Genomic DNA, 21476 nt, shown 5'->3' on the forward strand with positions numbered 1-21476 from the left:
TTGGTGGGACATGGCTTTTGCATGCAGTTGTTGGATGGGGGCACTGGTAGAAGCAAAGTGAAACTCACAATAATCAGGCAGCAATGTATGCCACTCATGGTGATCTATTGTCCTCATCAATTTTCACTATTTATTCTTCCTCCTTCCATCACCCTCCCCTCCCCTCTTCTGTCCTCCACCTCATCGCAATCTTTCAAAGAGGCTCTGTGCCTTGTTCATCTTGCAGGTCCAAATCTTGTTGTTGGACAATTGGTTGACGAACATTACAAACCATGACCATTCTGAACTCACTGGTACATAATAAAGAGACCCTCCAGATCTGGTCAGGCTCCTGAAGTGCATCTTCATCCTGCTTACAGCTTGTTTGATGACACATCATGATTGTTATTCTTTCATGGAATGTGAGAGTCACTGGCATGACCAGCATTTGTGGCCCATCCCTAATTGCCCTTAAACCGAGTGGCTTACTAGGACATTTAAAAGGACAGTTAAGAGTCATTGCTGTGGATCTGGAGCCACATTTAGGCCAGACCAGGCAAGGGTGACAGATTTCCTTCCCTAAAGGGCATTTGTGAATGAAATGGGTTTTTACAACAATCAATGATAGTTTGAGGAGCATTATTGAGACTAGCTTTCAAATCTGGATTTTGTTTTATTAATTGATTGAATTTAACATCCACCAGGTACTGTGGTGGGATTTGAGCCCATGTTCCCAGGACATTAGCCTGGGACTCTAGATTACTAATCCAGTGACATTACTATGACATCACCATCCCTCCTTGTCTCATTCACTGTAGTGATCCTGGGCCTCATTCCTTAGATTTTTCCCCTCCCCTTGAGTTCAGAAGGCTTACGCCCATTTCACCTGAAGTGCCATAAGGTCCATCTGGCCTGAAAACATTATTTTTTCATTCTTTACTCGCAGATGATCATCGACCCTGCATCAATCAATCAATCCTCTCAGAATTGTTTACTTTAGTCTAATAAAGGTTTGAAGTCTTTCCAAAGGCTTAAACATGGCTCACACCAGTCAAATGCTGACATGAGTCCCACTGATGACTTCTGAGGCCAAAAAAATGGAATTCTTGGTAAAAGTCATCCTTGCAACCCTCTTTGAGCTCTGTAATGTCATCACCAAGATGATCAATTCAATTTTCAGCTTTTCATTTCCCATAAAAAAGATTAGGGCCTTATATTCCATTCTAACTGAATATTTTATTTTCCTTGTTTAAATTATTATTGTTGTATTACTAACATAATTGTTTCACATACACACATACACACACTGCTTATGTTTTCTGGTCCAAATGGCCTCATTAAGATGCTTCAGTTCAGTTGGCCCAATAAAAATATTTATAGCCCCATTGGTCTAATAAAATGTTTATGAACCAGTTAGTTAAATAGATAAACTTGTAACTGTATTACCTTATTGGCATATTTTCTTAGTCTCCTTCTACAGAACAAAAACCTAATCTACAAGCTCTGGATTTCCATTTCCTCAAATAAAAACAGAAAACATTGCAACTCCAGGTCAGTCACCATCTAGAAGAGAAAGATAGATTAGATTTCAGTACGAAAGCTCGTCCTAATGCCAGATTTTATTTGAAATATTTTTAACCTATCAAACATTAACCCATGTGTGATAGTACAATAAGTTTGAATATGGAGCCACACTCACAATTTTAACCTAACTTTCTCATTAACTTTCCTTGTATTTTGAATGTTTCATTAAAACAAGTTTGCAACGATCCTGTAATTCTCAGTGTCTTATTTGAAGAAAACAATATGACTGCTGTTGAAGGTAAGTTTGGAAACATTCTTCTTTCCATCATTTAGTCAGAAGGCTCTGTTCTGGCACTCTCAACATTGGGGTGATAGATTTCTAATAATAATTCCACTTTACTTAAGCTCCTGGGAGAAACAGGAAGGGGAACTAAGGAGGAATATCAAGCAAGTTGGACTGCACCTACCTGTTGTTACTCTCCCACCTGCATTTATATGCAAAGATACAGCTACCTGCATTTGTGACAGGATTGTGTTTCAGACTACAAGGTATCATACAGTCAAGCTCCTCCACTGGCATAGTATTATGAATGGCTAAATGAGTCACGTCAGCTCCTAATTTCCATGTTTCTGGTTTTTTCGGAGTAGCCACAGGCACATAAACATTAGCCAAGCTGCTGTAGATGCATAAAGTGGTTATTGATGCCAGAACAAGCAACTTCTTAAGTCTCATAAGTCCTAACCAGCATTAGCACAAGAAGGCATGACATGTTTTCAGATTGGGAATTTTTAACCTCCAAGAATAGGTGGGTTGGAGAGAGGAGGTGGATAATTCAAATAATTGATTTTTGGATTGAGGCTGCAATCCAGGTAGAAGGCATCAATTTTCTGGTTTAATGGAGGCATGTTTGGTATCAATAAACTACTTGCCAAAGGCAGTGTTTCAATTAGTGCAGATGAGCGAGCACTTATTGCAGACATAAGGAGATGTTAATGAAATGTTTTTAATTTTACTTTCTTTTAAATTTGATGCACACAGTATGGGTTTCCCAAAGATCAGGCAACTAATTGGTGAAATAGAGGCAAAGTTGAGCAACAGTTCAGGTGGGTATTTAAAATTAGGATCAAGAGTAGCACAGGAGGGGGCACACAGGAGGGTGACACATGAAACAGGGGCTGAGGTCAAAGGAGGCACTGTCCATGCCATTGGGTTTGCAAACAGAGTCTCACTTCGACAGGCTGAAGTTGTCACATCAGATGGTTGCTGACATCTACAGTCTCCTGGAAGAAGGCCTGCTACCTGCTGCACTTGTTCAGGACACCACACAATCAATCTTTTTGCCTCTGGATTCTTCCTATGCACTACCAGAGACATCTCAAGTGTCTCACAGTGCACTGCGCATAAATGCATAAGAAATGTATGGATGGATTGTTTTCCAGGGCTGAGAGTTATGGAAACCTTGCTTATGACAATAGTTAAAATGAGTGGGCGTTCAGATTCATCTCTCTGGCTGGATTTCCACTGTTCAGAGATGGTCCTGCTATCTTGGACTCAGGCTTGGTTAGTAGACAGACTGTAGGCGCACTCTGGTATCTGCTCAACATTTGTTTATTAGTACTACATCTAAACAGATTCAGTAGTCATGTTGCTCCTGGACATGATGTTCCAACCTCTCTCTTGGGGGTCTAACATATGACTGACTGATGTCAGTGGTACATCATAATCTACATCATTCGCATATCCCATCTGTTAACCCTTTTATACAACATCTCCCCCCCAGTATACTATTCTATTTTCAACAACATCAAGCTATATCTTTAATATTTTCATAGCAATTCTGTAACTCCCTTTTCACAGATTCTACCCAGCTCCACCTTCTAATCTTCCCCTTCCCAAGTCCTGGGGGAATTCAATCTCCCATAGTATTCTCAGCTCTGAGGGAAGACGTCTTGGGGACATGAGGGCTTTCTTCTACACCTAGTAGGATATCATCATCTGCAGAATAGGACAACAATTTAGCAGCATTGCTGGGAAGCAGAGTGTAGGGTTCAGGATGACAGAACTGCAAGCTTAAGGAAGACTTTTGAATGAAAGACTGACCCAAGAGAGAAAACTGAAGAGAATCGACCTTTGGACTCTCTGGGACGAAAAGAGAACTCAGGAGATTCTGAGGAACTTGTTGCTCCTTCAAACAACATAAGGAAAGAGATTCAGAAGAGGAATAATCTTTAGCTCCAAGGAAGACTGTCACACCCCTATCATCCACTGCTGCAATGAAGACTGAAAAGACATTGAGGATCTGAGATTTCAATTAATTTAAATGACGAAGGAAGAAATGACCAAATTCATGACAGACTGTCAGGAAAAGGAGAAGACACGAATTCCCAATGATATTTCGGGAGGACTGTTTACTTTCTGTAGGCAGTGGTAAGAAAGCCACACTTCTCTCTGTGTGATGTTCTCCACTATAGTCCATGGAAAGAATTGCTGAGGATATGGAGACATGACAGCCTCATCTCCTGAAATGAGACAAAGTTCCTGTGGACAACCAACTCTGGGACAAGATTGCTGTACAGGGTTCTGCAGCTTTACAAGTGCTAAAGATTCTGCCACAGCTTCTGTGATGGCCTCCAGCTCTGGAGGGAAGACAACCTTCAGCTGGGGCTGAAGTATGGGTGTCAATTGACTTTCACCCCTGGAAGGTACCAACCCTTTAGCAATGTGATCCTCTATGGACTCTGACCTGGACTCAGACAAGACATCCTCTTTGGAACACTCTTCATGGACAGCAGGAGATGAAGCAGGCAATAAATTGGTAGGTTCAGTGGAACTCAGATGTGAATGCTGCTCAGCTACTGAAACATAGCTGGTTCTTCTAAAAAGACAACAGAGACTTCATATGGTGCATCTGGGAAAGAAGAATCATCTTCTAGGACTTTAACCTCTAAGAGCTCATTCGGTGATACTCTTATCAGTGATGGATATACTCTGGAATCTGCTTGACATTTTTTTTATTAGTCATCTAAACCAGTTTACCGAGTAGGCATGTTGCTCCTGGGCATTGTGTTCCAACCTCTCTTGAGACAGAGTCTAACACATGACTGACTGATGTCAGATCAATGGATATAGGATAGGTACTCAAAACGTCAAACCACACCGTAAAATTGAGGGATTTAGATAAATGGATATGGAGGACTTGTTTCCTTGAACAGAGGCCAATAACTAGGGGGCATTGATTTAAATGAATTGGTAGAAGAATTGGGGGTGCATTGAAGAGTAGTTTTTTTCCACGCAGAGAATGCTGGGGGTCTAGAACTCACTACCTGATAGGGTGGTAGAGACAGAAACGCTCATCACATTTAGAAAAAATACTTGGATAAGCATTTAAGCTGTTGTAACCTAGAGGGCTAAGAAGCAAGATCTGGACCAAGAGTGGAAGGTGCGATTAGGTTGGCTAGTTCTTTCTCAGCTGGCATGGTCATGATGTGTCAAATGACCTCCTCTGTGCCATAAATCTTTCTATGGCCTGAATTTTTCAGTCAACGGGCAGGCTTGGGGGGAGCGGTCGTGGAGCCGATTAAGGCCCCGTCCAGCGTAAGATGCAAGCAGTAGCGCTCAACGCTACCTGTGCAGGCGGGGAGAGGAGGGGCTAGCGCCCTTTCACGCACATGCGAGAAAGGGCACTTCAGTCTCTTTGAGGCACGGAGATTAAATTGCTATTGAAATAAATGAATAAATGGGGAAAAAAATTAATTAAACATGTCCCCTCATGTGACTGTGTCACATGAGATGGGACATGTTTTTATATTTCAGGAAACTTTTTTATTTGATTCATAAAAGCTTTAGGAAACCTCATCCCGCTCGTGGATGAGGTTTCCTAAAAAACGTAAAGGTGGCTTGGTCTTTAGCCTGCCCGCCAACCTTAAGGTTGGATGGGCAGCGTAAACAATGATGCTAATTAATTCATTAATGACCTTAATAGGCCTATCAGTTATCAATGGGCTCACAGCCGACTCCGGCACGCACCCGCCGAACGAAACATCGTGAGACAGCGCGATGATGTCAGGACGCAATCCCGACGTCAGGACGCAATCCCGACGTCACCGTGCGTCATTTTACACGCTGGCGTACTGGGCCCGTCCCCGCATGCCAACTGAAAAATTCAGGCCCATATTTTTATGATCTCACCTTGTTGTAAATCTTGCCCTCACCCTAACTCCTACACACTTGTGCCCAGTAACTCAGTACATAAGATAAGTCCTTTATTCTTTCCTCTAAAGTATGCGTATTACCAGCTGGTACTTGCGAGGGTGAGATCAGTGTTGCTGCATCATCAGGAAGGCTGGACTCCTCTTCCAGCATTGGCAGAGGGGCATCCATATCATCAGCCCCTGGAATGAAAGAGAGAAATGAAGGTTAGATTGAGTTCTGCAGGGAGAGCAAAGAGCAATGAAAGTAGGTACATTTTGTCAATATAGAACAAGCAAGGGAGATACAAGTATAAAGGTAACAGAGGATAAGGTGGGACGCAACCTTGCATAATGTCACTTCCTGAATTACCAGTCACCACAACTGCATTCTCTCTTTGCTTGTGCAGCTTTCTTCAAGGAGGGGATTGGGGGGAAAGAGGGTTCCAGACAGACTCTTCCTCCTCCGGTGGCAGCTTGCTGTCAGGAGCTGTAGGTGACCTTTTACAGTAAGAAATGTTAAGAAGAGTCTGTGAGATATTTAGAGTGTGCGCTTATGGTGAAATTATTGCTATGCTGTGTGTCAGATCTGAGGTGCAGGGAAGTGAAAGTTACAATTGTGCTAGCTGTGTGATGCTGAGAAGGGTATGTGGTAAATGGGATTTAGTGACTGAAGGAGAATGGGGAGGGGAGTATTGCGTACAGTACAGCTGGAAGTGGTAGCAATGTAAACAGAGAGTAAGAGAGCAGCAGTCTTACCTTGAACACTTTGGTGAGCTCATTGAACTTTTTTCCAGCCATATCCTTGGTGCTAAATTCCTGACATCTGCTAACTCTGCCACCTCTTCCCACTGATGGAGTTGATGCCTGCACCAGACCCTGGAGTGAAAAATTATCTCTCTCCTATCCAGACCTGCCTAAACCAAGAATGACCAATTATAGCATTTCAAAACCTGGGAGGTATAATCAGCAGCTACTTCTACAATCCACACTCCTTTCCTTCGTTCTACAGCCTGTAAGAAGTTATTTTTTTATTCATTTATGGGATGTGGGCTTTGCTGGCTGGGCCAGCATTTATTGCCCATCCTTAATTGCCCTTGAGAAGGTGGTGGTGAGCTGCCTTCTTGAACCGCTGCAGTCCATGTTGTGTAGATACACCCACAGTGCTGTTCAAAAGGAAGTTCCAGGAATTTGACCCAGCGACAGTAAAGGAACAGGGATATATTTCCAAGTCAGGATGGTCAGTAAGTCACTGAGGAGAATTTGTCGGCGATGGTGTTCCCATCTATCTGCTGCCCTTGTCCTTCTAGGAGGTAGTGGTCATGGGTTTGTAAGGTGCTATTGAAGGAGCCTTGGTGAATTCCTGCAGTGCATCTTGTAGATGGTACACACTGCTGCTACTGTGCGTCGGGTGGAGAAAGTGAATGGCACCACATCCACAAGCTATCAAGTGGGCTGCTTTGTCCTGCACGGTGTCAAGCTTCCTGAGAGTTATGGGAGCTGCACTCATCCAGGCAAGTGGGGAGTATTCCATCACACTCCTGACTTGTGCCTTGTAGATGGTGGACAGGCTTTGGAGAGTCAGGAGGTGAGTTACTCATCGCACGATTCCTAGCCTTTGACCTGCTCTTGAAGCCACAGTATTTATGTGGCTAGTCCAGTTCAGTTTCTGGTCAATGGTAACCCCCAGGATGTTGATAGTGGGGGATTCCGTGATGGTAATGCCATTGAACATCATGGGGTGATGGTTGGATTCTCTCTTGCTGGAGATGGTCATTGCCTAACACTCGTGTGGTGCGAATGTTACTTGCCACTTGTCAGCCCAAGCCTGGATAATGCGCAGGCCTTGCTGCATTTGGACATGGACTGCTTCAGTATCTGAGGAGTCATGAATGGTGCTGAACATTGTGCAATCATCAACAAACATCCCCACTTCTGACCTTATGACGGAAGGAAGATCATTGATGAAGAAACTGAAGTGCTGACAACTTTTAAGCGGTGTCAAAGAGACTCAATATCTGGCCCTCAAATAAGAATGCAGCCTTGAATAGTGCAGGTTATGTGGTAGAGTAATAATAAAGTGCAAGGAGCACAAATACTACATGCTGTATGAGTCAATGTTGAAGAAGCACCTGAAGTACCTATCAAGTGCAATCAAATTTTTAGGTCAATGCGTTAAAACATGTCACATCTTTTCTTGAATTGGTTTGCAAAGTTTTCTAGTTCACTCAAAGGAGATAAGTTTATGACTGAAATAATTCTAACAGGCTCATAAGGCACTTGTATTATTTGAACACTGTTTCTTGATGCAAAAAAGGCTTTTGATGGTGAAGTGTGCATTATACACTTTTCAATGTTTGGGACTCTGCTTTCTTAATTGGATTTCTGTCCATTACATTATTTATCAACAGCTCTGATTTCCAGTTAAGCACACAATAACAGCAGGAACAATTTGCATTTATATGACACATTTAACATTGTAAAAGCTTCCCATGTCACTTCACAGGACAGTTTTCAAACAAAATTTGACAATAAGCCACATAAAGTAGACAGTTGACTAAAAGCTTGGTCAAAGTGGTTGCTTTTAAGGAGGAACTGAAAGGAGCTAGAGAGGCAGAGGCAAACAGGCTTAGGGAGAGATTTTCAGAGCTTTGGGCCTAATCTGCTGAAGGCATGACTATCAATGGCATAGCAACAAAAATCAGGGATGTACAAGGACCAGAATTAGAAGAACACAGAGACCTGAGGGTTGTATGGCTGGAGGAGGTTACAGAAATAAAGCAAGATTAAGGGGGTGGCAAACAAGGATGAGAATTTTAAAATCAAAGTATTGGTCAAACAGGTTCAGGAGCTCAGAAGGTTGGTGAATTGGATTTGGTGCAATCAAGTCTAATCCACCATTCTCCCTACCTACAACATTAATGCTAAAACTACTTGAAGTCAGAATTGATAAGAGGATTGCCAGGGATAGTAGAACATTATAAACCCAGAACCGCACATTATGGATATTATGAAACTATTAATTAATAAGAAGTTAACATTAACTGTGTTTCTCTCTTCATAGACGCTGCCAGTCCTGCTGAATATTTCTCGCATTTTCTGTTTGTATTATAGTTACTCAGAAAAAAAGTCCTCAACACCTCAGGTACTCATTTATAGTGGAGTCACTCTCAATGAGCAAAATCAAAAACATAATTAATTGCTAGTTAATAGTTCCATTAATTTCCCCAACAAAAACAAAATACTTGAAAAACTCAGCAGGTCTAACAGCATCTGTGGAGAGAAATTCAAAGTTTCGAGTCCATACGACTCTCTGAAGAAGACATTAACTCTGTCTTTCTCACCACAGATGCTGTTAGACCTGCTGAGTTTTTCCAGCATTTTCTGTTTTTGTTTCAGATTTCCTGCATCCGCAGCATTTTGCTTTTACCATTAATTCCCCTTTTAGGTGAAACTCATGGATTAATTATTGGGCCATCTCTTTCTCATATATATAAGGATACCCATTACAATAAAGGCAGAAATAATTTGATGGTTTGACCTCCTTTGTTCCCAGAATAGTAGAAAAGAGTGCAGGACCTTTAAAAAAATAAGTTCCCTAATTAATTATTTACAAAGCCTGGAAATGCTGACTGGTCCCACGTTTCCCTTTGATCATGCAAATAACTCTATCTATCTATTTGCTTGCAAATGTCAGAGCTATTGAATTAGTTTCCTTGCACTGAGGCTTTCTAAGGACACAAAATATTGACAGCTTCAGCACCCTGTTTGTACAACAGCATTTTCCTCATGCGCCACACCAAATCCTGAAGGACATAAATACCAAACTGGGATTGTGGCAGATGATGAAAGAACAAACATGAGGGAAAAACCTACTTGCACTCATTCTTGAACTCAAGCTGCCTGTTGCAGATCCATCTGTCTATGTCAGTATTGGTGGGAGTGAGCACTAAAATGCCCTTGTGAAGACAAAGTCCCATCTTCACACTGAAGATACCCTGCATCCTGTTGTGTGGCACAACTTCCCTGCTAAGTGGAATAGCTTCAGAACAGATGCAACAGCTCAAAGCTCTTATTATGGGTTTATCTCAGGATTTGTTGGCTTTTTAACCTACAAAAGATCTTGCTGGAGGCAATGGTCTTTTGTTCAAAACAATGTATTTATATGCTAACTATTCACAAAGATTAAATAAGGCCAAGACATAGCCGGAGTTACTCTCTGAGTTGCTCACGCCCATCTCCTCTCAGTGAATGAAATTACTATGAAATAGCTCCTCACACACTTGCTCAGTAGCTATTAGAGTTAACCATTTACTCAACATCTCCCCCTGAGACTTTATCCCCATTATTATGAAATACACATCCTCCTACACCTCCTCGCAAAGTATTTTCTCTTAAAGGGAAAGTCTCTTTGGCAATTTCACCAGTCTTCCTAAAAAAATGCAGAGTTCCTTCTGAGGTTGATGGGAATCCTGTTGCTCCGAGGTCAGTTCATGGGGGTTGTCACTCCTGGTTTCCCTTATTTATGGTTCTGTAGGTGTGACATTCTCTTGAGCTTCAGGATACTCTGCCCATGCTGTTAATGGTTTTATGTCCATTGAAATTAGGGCAGATCTGTTCCTTCGAATGATGCCTGACAATGTCTTGTCAGTTGCGATAGCTTCTCAATTACCGGCACAGTCCTGGTCTCTGATCCATACTCTCTCTCCCCTTTCAAGAAGTAGAAGGTCCTGAGCTCTATGCATCTGGTTAAACCTATGAGCTTGATTCACTCAGTCAGCTTCTTCCTTCTTCCTAGCTCGATCATGGTCTTCCACCGTGGAATTTGGTAGCAAGGTGTGGGGCAGGAAAGGAAGTTGGATCTTTAGCCTGTGAGCCATCAGAAGCTTGCATGGGGAAAAACCATTATGTAATGATGTGGAGCAATAACAAAGCAGAGCGAGCTCAAAGTCATCATTCTCCTTCAGTAGGGCTTTTATAGCACGTATTCCTCGCTCAGCTTCTCCGTTAGACTGACGGTGCTTTGGGAAGCTTTTGGCATGCACATATCCATATGAAGCTGTGAAGGACTGGAAGCACTTATTGACAAACTCTGGTCATTATCAGAGATGACAATGTCCAGAATGCCAAGTATGGAGAACATTTCCTTCAAGGAGGTAATAACGGCTTCAGAGGTAGCACCATGTAACTTTTGCAACTCAATCCAGCAAGACTAATAGGCTACTACTGTAAGAAACATTTTCCCTTTATCATCGAACAAATCCATGCAACGTATTCCGAAAGCCTTGATGGGAAGGAGGAGGGCAGAGTGGCACTTTCTGCTCCTGTCTGTGAATGGTGCAAGTGATGCAATTGGAGACCATTTTAGCAATAGTATGAAATCCCTGGCCACCATACTGACTACTGAGCCCTAGCTCACACACCTGGTTACACCAAGAAATCCTTGGTGGATCTTCTGGACGACGTCCAGACGGAGGACACGTGGTACCGCCACTCTTGCATCATATACCAGGAGGTTGCCTACAATACTGAAGTGGTGATGCTGTTCAAAATATTGCCTCAAGATGGGGTTGCTTGGAATGTGTGGCTATCCACTCAGGCAGTGCGTGCAAATCTGGATGCACTCTTCATCATGCCTTTGGGCTGCACAGAGTTCATGTAGCCTCTGGTCTGTTGCTGGCAAGTATTTGCTGGGCAAGACTGTGAAGATTTCAACTTCTGCTATGGAAGTTTTATCTTTGGTAAGTGGCAGGTGTCCTGGACAGCATATTAGCCTTAATCTGATATTTACCCTGTATGTACTCCATAATAGCATCATAACTCATGAATAAGTTGGAATCGCTGAATATTGGGTGGCATCTTTATGATTTCTTTTGTGTTCAACAAGGTTACTAATGGCTTATGATAGGTTTCAATATTAAACTGCAGGCCCTGTACATAATCAGATAATTTTTCACATGCCCAAGTTGCTACAAGGGCTTCCTTTATGATCACAGCACAGTGCTGTTCAGTCTTGGTTAATGACTTGGATGCATAGTAAACTATTCTTCTTTAGCCATCACTTTGGTCCTGGAATAGCACTGCTCCCAGTCGCATTGCAGATGCATCTGCTGTCACAGTTGTGGGAAGTTCAGGGTTCTAGTGAGCTAGGACCTCTAAGGATGTTAGCATCATTTTGATTTGTTTGAATGACTGCTGCTGATGCTCAGTCCAGCACATGCCTGGTCCTGTTGTAAAAGATGTCTGAGGGTTTCTTGGCTAAGCTAGAAGTTTACCTAGTTAGTTGACCATGCCTATAAACCTTTGTAGCTCTGTTATAATTCTAGGTGGCGGGAATTCCCTTATTGCCTTTGTTTTCGTTAGCCTGTAGGAATCCCAGTTGCTTGTGTAACGTGCCCTCGGAACCTTATCGTGGGCCTAGTAAACTCACATCGTCATTGAGCATCAAGCCAGCTTTTCTTACAGTAATAGTAAGACTTCCCTGACCTGTTTATTATGTTCCTGTTTCATCAACCCATGGGCCAAGATGTCATCCATGTGACATATGACTCCTCTCATGCCCTGCAGTATATTGGACACTGTCCTTTGGAATATTTCAGAGATTGATGTGATGCAGACGGTTAAAGCAGTACTGTCTGCTTTGATGGCTGAAATTAGTAATGAAAGTGGAACAGGAGTCAAAACTCTTGGAACTAATGGGAACTGCCAGAATCCACCGTTGGCATCAAGAATGGTGAAAATTATGTTTTTAGCAAGTTTGGCCAAGTTTTATCTACTGATGCCATTGGATGTATTTCTCTTTCGAATGGAGCCATTAGGGTTTGGGAGTGGTATCATATCAGAGCCCCAACTGGTTGGTTTAGTGACTGATGAAATGACGCCTTGCCTCTACCTCACTCATGACTCTTTTCAGAAATGGGGCGGGACCTTCCTTGGCGTGAATAGACAAATGGGTTCAACATCTGTCTGGAATGGAGTGTGATGCAGAGTCTTCAGCTTACATAAGCCTTTAAAAAGTATGGGGAATGCCACCCTAAATTTATTGTCTTGTGTTTTTGCGTTGACATCACCAACTTTTATAACCAGGTTCCGAGCTATACAGGCTTTTATGCTCAACAAAGAGCATGCTTGATTTTTGATAACACACAATTTTTCTGAAGTTTCTCTATATTTGTATTTTAGTGTCGTTATCAGCTAGCCTTGAACAATTAACTTGATCCCCCAGACCCTCGAGTTGTAGTGTCATTTTATTCAACCATGAAACTCTGTCAAATAACACTAAGGCACCAGCTCCAGTGTTTAGCTTGAATTTGGTCAGATGCCAATTTACATCAATGCCAGCACTCCAATACTGGTTTTACTTTCTTTTATTTCTCCTAGGAAGGTGTCTTCCTGGCTGTGGAGGCCTTGAATTTCTTGAATGTATGTTTCCTTAACAAATTTCTCCTTCTGTTTGCTAAATATAGATTTCCTGGAACAGCAGGTCACTTTAAAACGGCTTAACTTGTCAAACCCGTGGAACTGTACAATAGGGGCAGGTTATTCCTCCTGCCTGTGGACCTTCTTCTCGCCACAGTGGGGACATTGGAAAATGGCGGCTTTTTGAGGGCGTTTCCCTGGTTATTTGCTTGCTATAATTTTTGTTTTACAGCCCACAAATTGAACTACTTCATTGGGCTGTTCTTGGGAAATTTTCCTCACACCTCAAACAAAAGCCTTATTCTGTCTCCGCTCTTCGACCTGTCTAGCGAGTTGTACAGCATTGCTTAAATTTAAATCACCCCTAGATTGTAAGAAGTCAGAGAGATTCTAATCTAATACGCTAACAACTATTCTATCTCTGATCAGGTTGTCTTTTAGTGTTCCATAATCTCAATTTTCGGCTGGGCGGTACAATTCGTTGATGAATGAGCCAATCACTTAACTCTGGTTTTGACTACGCTGGTTAAATTTCACTCTCGCTATTACAATATTTTTACAAAGACTGAAGCATGAGTCAAAGGCTCCGATGACATCCTCGTAGAAGGCTGTCTCATTATTCACCTGCTGTCTGGCAAGCATTTAGTCTGCTAGACTCCCAACAGCATATATTTTGAAATGGTTCAGGTAGGGGCAAAGTAGTAGCTATTTCTTACCCTGGTTCAAGACTGTCTTTTCCCATGCTGCTTGTCTTGCCAGTTGGTGAGCTGTATGGTTGTTGGGCTACCCTCCTTATTTGCCCATTTCCAGCGTCATTGCTGGGTTGGCCTCAAAGTCTTTCACCCGCTACTCTGTACTGCTGTATTTCTCTTGAGGCTTTTCCTGCCATTTTATATCTAGGTGTCATAACTGCTGCCACCATTTGTCCATGAACCGCTGCAGTCCATGTGGTGTAGGCACACCCAAAGTGCTGTTAGGGAGGGAGCTCCAGGATTTTGACCCAGCAACCGTGAAGGAACGGTGATATATTTCCAAGTCAGGATGGTGAGTGGCTTGGAGGGGAACTTCCATGTGTCTGCTGCCCTTGTCCTTCTAGATGGTCGTGGTCGTGGGTTTGGAAGGTGTTGTCTAAGGAGCCTTGGTGAGTTTCTGCACTTCATCTTGTAGATGGTACACACTGCTGCCACTGTGCGTCGGTGGGGGAGGGAGTGAATGTTTGTGGATGGGGTGCCATCAAGCGAGTTGCTTTGTCCTGGATGATGTTGAACTTCTTGAGTATTGTGGGAGCTGCACTCATCCAGCCAAGTGGAGAGTATTCCATCACAATCCTGACTTGTGCCTTGTAAATGGTGGACAGCCTTTAGGGAGTCAGGAGGTGAGTTACTCGCCGCAGGATTCCTAGCCTTTGACCTGCTCTTGTAGCCACAGTGCTTATGTGGCTAGTCCAGTTCAGTTTCTGGCCAATGGTAAGCCCTGGAGTGTTGATAGTGGGGGATTCAGCAATGGTAATGCCATTGAATGTCAAGGGGCAATAGTTATATTCTCTGTTGTTGGAGATGGTCATTGCCTGACACTTGTGTGGCATAAATGTTACTTGCTACTTGTCAGCCCAAACCTGGATATTGTCCAGCTCTTGCTGCATTTGGACGTGAACTGCTTCAGTATCTGAGGAGTCGTGAATGGTGCTGAGCATTGTGCAATCATCAGCAAACATCCCCACTTCTGACCTAATGATAGAAGGAAGGTCATTGATGAAGCAGCTGAAGATGGTTGGGCCTAGGACACTACCCTGAGGAACTCCTGCAGTGATGTCCTGAAGCAGAAGACAACCATGATCCTCACCCAGCTGGAATGGCATCCTCCCGAAGGTTTAACAATAAAATAGCATTTAAATGTTGACTTTATTTGTAACCTCTCTTCTCTTTTAGCAGAACAGCTGTTCTTCTCCATTCCAGGTCCCGAAACTTCCCAGGGACTTGATCAACCTACTGTGCACGAGGCCCATAGCATCTGCTGCAGCCGGGGAGCAGCCTCACACAACCTACGCAACTAAATTAAAGATGAGCTATCTACCCAGTCCTCTTCTATCCACAGGCTCTCCCCCAATAGCAAAAAACTTCCAGATGCCTGAAAAGGTGAAATAAGAATAAAAAACACTGACAACCTGAAGAATACCAATTTCATCCACCCAGAAAGAAATGACCATGACAACTACAACCAATCACCACCAAATCATCCAGACTGACCAGGCATCGGCACCACCCACCAATGGAAGATGCGAATGGAGCCTTGCCAAAATCCCAGTACAACCTCCAAACCACATCCAAGAGCAGAGTAGAGCCTACCACTCTCCCAACCAGATGGCAGGTGAGACATGGCAGGGGCACAAGGCATCTCCAGATTGCCTGAATCTCTGATGTCAAGGGCTTGAGGGGGAGAGATAGGGTAGTAAGAACATTGTTAATGCATGCCATTAATGTTATCATTGTTAATGTTTATAATGAAATAGTTAATGTTTAAAATGAAATAGCGTAGGTTTAGAATAGTTTATAGTGTAACATTAAAGTTGATACACAAGATTTATAGTAATATAAGACTTGAATCAAACTGGAAGTAAACTGATGAAGGGTCATACGGACTCAAAATGTCAACTGTATCCCTCTCCGCAGATGCTGTCAGACCTGCTGAGTTTTTCCAGGTATTTTTGTTTTTGTTCTAGATTTCCAGCATCCGCAGTATTTTGCTTTTATGGAAGTAAACTAATGTCAGTGTCTATCCAGGGGATAAAAACTTGGAGGGAGGTGTTGTAGAAGGATCTGGTACCCAAAGGGTTAACATGAGACTGAGTACAGTACTGTCCACATGGTGATGTAAGAAGGCACATGAGCTCGGGCCAGTCTACAGATGAGCAGGCAATGTGTAAGAATCTAGTATGGAGTCCTCACCAAACCTACTGTAAATGTGTACAAAGTTCAGTGTTGTTAAAAAAGACTTCCTTGTAATTTATACAAGACTCCTTGGTGATGTTCAAGCAGTATCCTTCAAGCATAGTGACAACAGAATGCACTATGGTACATGTGGTAGGATCCATCACTAAGCAATTCCACAACCAAAAAATCAGGTCAAATTTCTGCCACATCCAGCCATCAATGGTGGTGGACAATGAAACAACAAGACTCCACAAACATCTGCATCCTCAATGATGATGGTGACAAGCATATTCGTGTGAAAGACAAAGCCAAAGCATTTGGAAACATCTTCAGCCAAAGGTGCCAAGTGAATGCTTCATCTTAGCCTCCACCCGAGGTCCCCAGCATCATAGTTTTAGCCAATTTAATACTCTTCAAGTGATATTAAGAAATGGCTGAAGGCACTTATAAGGCTAGGGGCCTGACATTCTTCCTGTAGTACTGAAGAGTTGTGACCCAGAGCTATCTATGCCCCTAAACAAGCGCTTTCAGTATAGTTACAACCATCTACCTGATGCCAGCAATTAACCTTGGCTGAATGAGAAGTATAGAAAAGCAAGCCAGGTGCAGCAACAGGAAGAGCTAACCTTGTGAAGCTGCAATAAAGAACTATATGCATATTAAACACTGGAATCAGCATGCGATAAACAACGCTCAGCAAACCCATAATTAAAGCATTAGATCCAGTCATGAATGGTGGTGGAAAATTAAACAACCAACAGGAGGAAGAGGATCCATGAACATCGCCAATCTCAATGATGGCAGATCCCAGCACATGAATGTAAAACACATGTTGAAATATTGGCAACCATTGTCAGCCAGATGTGCCAAGTGGATGACCTCCTCCTGTGATCCACACTATCACAGGAGCCAGTCTTCAGTCAATTTGATTCACTCCATTTGATATCAAGAAATGGCTGAGCACACCGGATAAAGGGAAGGCCTTCATCCTGACAAAATGCTGGTTGTAATGCTGAAGACTTGTGCTTGAGAGCTAGCTGTGTCCCTAGCCAAACTATCCCAGTACAACTACAACACTGGTATCTACCTGACAAATTGAAAAATTGCCCTGTCCACTAAAACAGGACAAATTCTAAATGACCATGCAATCAGCCTACACTCAATCATCAGCCAAGTAATGGAATATATCACAAAAATGCTAACAAGTGACATTTATTCACCACTAATCTGCTCACAGGAACAGGAGTTGGCCATTTAGCTCTTGAGGCTATTCCGCCATTCAATGAGATCATAGCTGACCAAAGACCTAACTTCATTTATCAATGTTCTGTTTGGGCTTTGCCATGGCCACGTGGCTCCAGATTTCTTTAAAATCTTGACCCAAACATAGAAGAGTTAATTTGCAGTGGTTAGCTACCCTTGATATCAAGACAGTATTTGACCAAGTGAGACTCATGGACCCCTGGTAAAATTGAAGTCGATGGGAATCAGGGGAAAAACTTTCCATTGGCTAGAGTCATACATAGCACAAAGGAAGACTGTTGTGGTTGTTGGAGGGTAATCACTTCAGCCCCAGGTGATTGCTACAGGAGGACAGACACAGGGCAATGTCTGTGACCTAACCATCTTCAGTTGCTTCATCGATGACCTTTCCTCTATCATAAGGTCAGATGTGAGGGTGTTCCTAACGACTGGACCTGAACACCGAGCATTCACAGCTCCACAAATAATTAAGTCATTTATTTGCACGCGCAACAAGATCAGACAACGTCCAGACCTAAGCTGATTAGTGGCAAAATAACTTCCATGTCATACAAGTGCCACAAAATGACCATCTCCAGCAAGGGAATCTAACCACCTCCCCATGATCTTCAATGAAATTACCAACATTGAATTCATCATCATCAATTCTAGGAATCACCATTGACCAGAAACTTGACTGATGAGCTACTTAAATACTATGGCTACAAGTACAGGTCAGAGGCTGGATCTTCATTGAAGGTGGCAGGGCAGGTTCAGAAAGCAGTTAGAAAGGCATAGGGAACATCGGATTTATAAATAGAAGCACAGAGCACAAGAGCAGGGAAGTTATGATGAACTTTTATCAAACACTAGTTTGGCCTCAACTGGAGTATTGTGTCCAATTCTGGGCACCACACTTTAGGAAGGATGTGAAGGCCTTAGAGATAGTCCAAAATAGAGTTATGAGAATGGTTCCAGGATAAGAGATTTCAGTTACTCGGACATATTGAAGAACCTGGAGTTGTTCTCCTTAGAGACAAGGAAATTTACAGCAGATTTAATAGATATGTTCATAATCATGAGTGGTCCAGAAAGTGTAGTTGGACAGAAACTGTTCTCTTTGGCGAAAGGGTCGAGGACCAGAGGACAATGTAAGATGTTTGGCAAAAGAAGCAATAACATAAGGAAAACCATTTTTATGCAGCAAGTCATTAGGTTCTGGAATGCACTGCACAAAAGTGTGATGAAGGCAGATTCAATCATGGCTTTCAAAAGGGAATTGGATAAGCATCTGAAGAGAAAACAATTGCAGGGCTATGAGGAAAGAGTAGGGGATTGGGAGTAGCTGAGTTGCTCTTGCATAGTCTGGCATGGACACAATGAGCTGCATGGTCTCTTTATGTGTTATAACCATCCTGTATTCTTTGATTCTGTGGCAAATGCCTCATCTTCTGACTCCCCAAAACCTGTCCACTATGAACAAGTCAGGAGTATGATGGAATACTCTACATTTGCCTAGATGAGTGCAGCTCCAACAACACTCAAGAAACTCAATACCATCCAGCACATAGCAGCCCATTTTATTGATACTACATCCAGTGCCTCAAACATTCATTCCTCCACCATTGGTGAACAGTGGCACCAATATGTACCACCTACCAGATGCATTGCAACAACAGCCCAGGGTTTCTTTGACAACACCTCACACATCCATAACCTTTACCACCTAGAAGAACAAGGGCAGCAGGCAGATGGGAGCACGGCTACTTCCAAATTCCCTCTAAGTTACATATCACCCTGACTTCAAAATAAATTGCTTGTTCCTTTATTATCACTTGGTCAAAATCTTGAATCTCCCTGACAGTATTCCTTCACCACACACACTGCAGCGGTTCAAGAAGGTACCTCACCATCAGTTTGCAAAGGCAACTAGGGTTGAGCAATAAATGCTGGCCTTGCCATCAATGTCTACATTCTGTGAATGAACAAAAAACAAAGATGCCCTCTGCCTGACTTCTTCATTCATTCTAATTGCACTTAGTTAAGGCAATAGCAGTGCTGCTTAACCACAACCCAACTAACAATTTTGTGAAACATTTATTAATAACCAATAACAACTCAAACAAAATTAACAATTTTTTATGACTCTGTGGCAGTCAATTCTTTGGTCCAGACTATTTATTACAATTGATGGCTAATGTATGCTAAATGTGCAGATTCAGTGGTGAATTTATCTAAGGGTGATTTCAAATCTATTATCAAATGGAGTAGAGAATTTAATCTTTTAAATGAAGATCTCTGAGTATTTACAACTCTGTCAAGCTATTAGTGTGATGGATAGATCACTTGTCTTCCCTTAGAGGTAACTCTAGAAAGATTATTTCATTAAGCAATCAATAAAGACACACAGCCCAATGATTAGCAATTAGAAAACTGAACACTCTATGGCAAATCGTATGCAGATGCCTTTGAAAGTGTTCAAGAGCCTCACAACAACTTTATGCTGTGTACTATTGAGGAGCTAGTTGAGATTTCCTTAGCTCATTTCCTATGAAATGATACAGGGACAGTGAGAGAAATTATACTCTTTGAGCTTTATTCAAATCCAGCTTCAGCAGTAAGCCACCTAGTTCCTACTTCATCCCAGCTTAATAAAAATAATCAAAATAAGGGGCATACAAATGAAGATTAATCTTATGCCTAATATATTATCATAACTTCAAAAGTTTACAGAATCATGCAGCCAGTCAACCCATAATTCTTATGCCAATTTGTTGAAAGCCATCCAAATAGTCTCACCACACTGCTCTTTCCCCATAACTCTCTAAATATTCCCTTCCAAGCACATATCCAATTCCTTTTTGAAAGTTATGATTGAATCTGCTTCCACCACTCTTTCAGTTAATACATTCCAAATCAGAACAACTCACTGCTTCAAAAACATTCTCCTCACACCTCTCCAATTCTTTTGCCAATTATCTTAAATCTGTGACATTTGGTTACCAAGTTTTTCCTTCTTTACTCATTCAAATGCATCATCTCCCCTTGACCTTTTCTGCCCTAAGGAGAACAATCCCAACTTCTCTAACCTCACTACATAACTGAAGTTCCTCATCGCTGGTAATAACCTAGTGGATCTCTGCTGCACCCGCTCCAAGATCTTGACATCCTTCTTAAAGTTTGCTGCTTAGAAAAGGACAGAATACACCAGCTGAGTACTCCATCTCCTTTAATTTGACCGTCTCATGTCATACATTTTCTTCAGATTTTTTGGCTGTAAAACTCTCTTCTGAAGCACCTGTATTTTTGGTGCACAGATGCCATTTCATGACCAAATAGCATCTGTGCTGAATAGACAATCCTGTTCATAGCTACGCTGGATGTGGTTTTTGATAAGTCCATAGCAGGGACACTGGGACCGTGCAATGGAAGTATGCATAGGAGGTAGATTATGATGTCAGTCAGTGTGCAATGCTGATTTGACTCTCAATCTAAATGCTCCAGTCAATATCTTCGCTTAACCTCACACAACTGAACATGCGTTCAGCCAGAAGGACCCCCTTGCCCCACCACCATTCCTATTTAACTGGACAATCAAACACTCTCAGGCTCATTGCTGATTAATTTCTATGGACAGCTGCTGAGTTGAAGTGTTTGGAGGTTTATATTGTTAGGTTAAGTTGTGAATTCCATAAGGAGTGTGAGACGTGTTGTAAAAGCTTTGGATTTCACTTGAAGGGTTCTGCTCAGATCACTTTCTCCCAGTTGTGGGTGCTGTTGTTCCTATCACCCTTGGCCTGCGGCATGACAAGTAGAGTGAGCAGAGGTCACACAGAGGAGAACAAGCTGCTTGATTGGGGAGGAGGAGGAGGTGGAGGGGGGCTCTCTAAAGGAGGTCATAGCCGCCAGGGTGGAACACCCCTATCTCAACCTCAACAAGGAACAGTGGGTTAGATGTTTTTATTTCACTAAGGAGATGTTCACTGAAATTCACCACCTACTGCAGACAGACTTGCCTCAGAGCACAACAAGGATGGCACGGCCAGTGGCTGTGAAAGTGACCACAGCCATAAACCAATTCATGTTAGGCTCTATCTAGGCTGGAGCAGATGACATCTCCAGCATCTTACAGTTCACTTCCTCTGTTGTGTCAGGGAGATGACTGATACACCAAATGCAGAGAGAGGGAAAGCC

General features: G+C 42.5%; 1 long non-coding RNA gene across 1 annotated transcript; it reads right to left on the minus strand.

Annotated features, from left to right (window-relative positions):
* Nucleotides 1-1407: 1407 nt before the first annotated feature.
* LOC144690682 (uncharacterized) lies at nt 1408-20469 on the minus strand. The gene is made up of 3 exons (XR_013578933.1): nt 20411-20469; nt 5797-5895; nt 1408-1542 (listed from the first exon to the last, which is right to left on the minus strand). It is a non-coding gene; the product is annotated as an uncharacterized LOC144690682 (long non-coding RNA).
* Nucleotides 20470-21476: the final 1007 nt, after the last annotated feature.

Source organism: Cetorhinus maximus, chromosome 2 (assembly GCF_964194155.1).
Source record: "Cetorhinus maximus chromosome 2, sCetMax3.hap1.1, whole genome shotgun sequence".
NCBI classification, from domain to species: domain Eukaryota; kingdom Metazoa; phylum Chordata; class Chondrichthyes; order Lamniformes; family Cetorhinidae; genus Cetorhinus; species Cetorhinus maximus.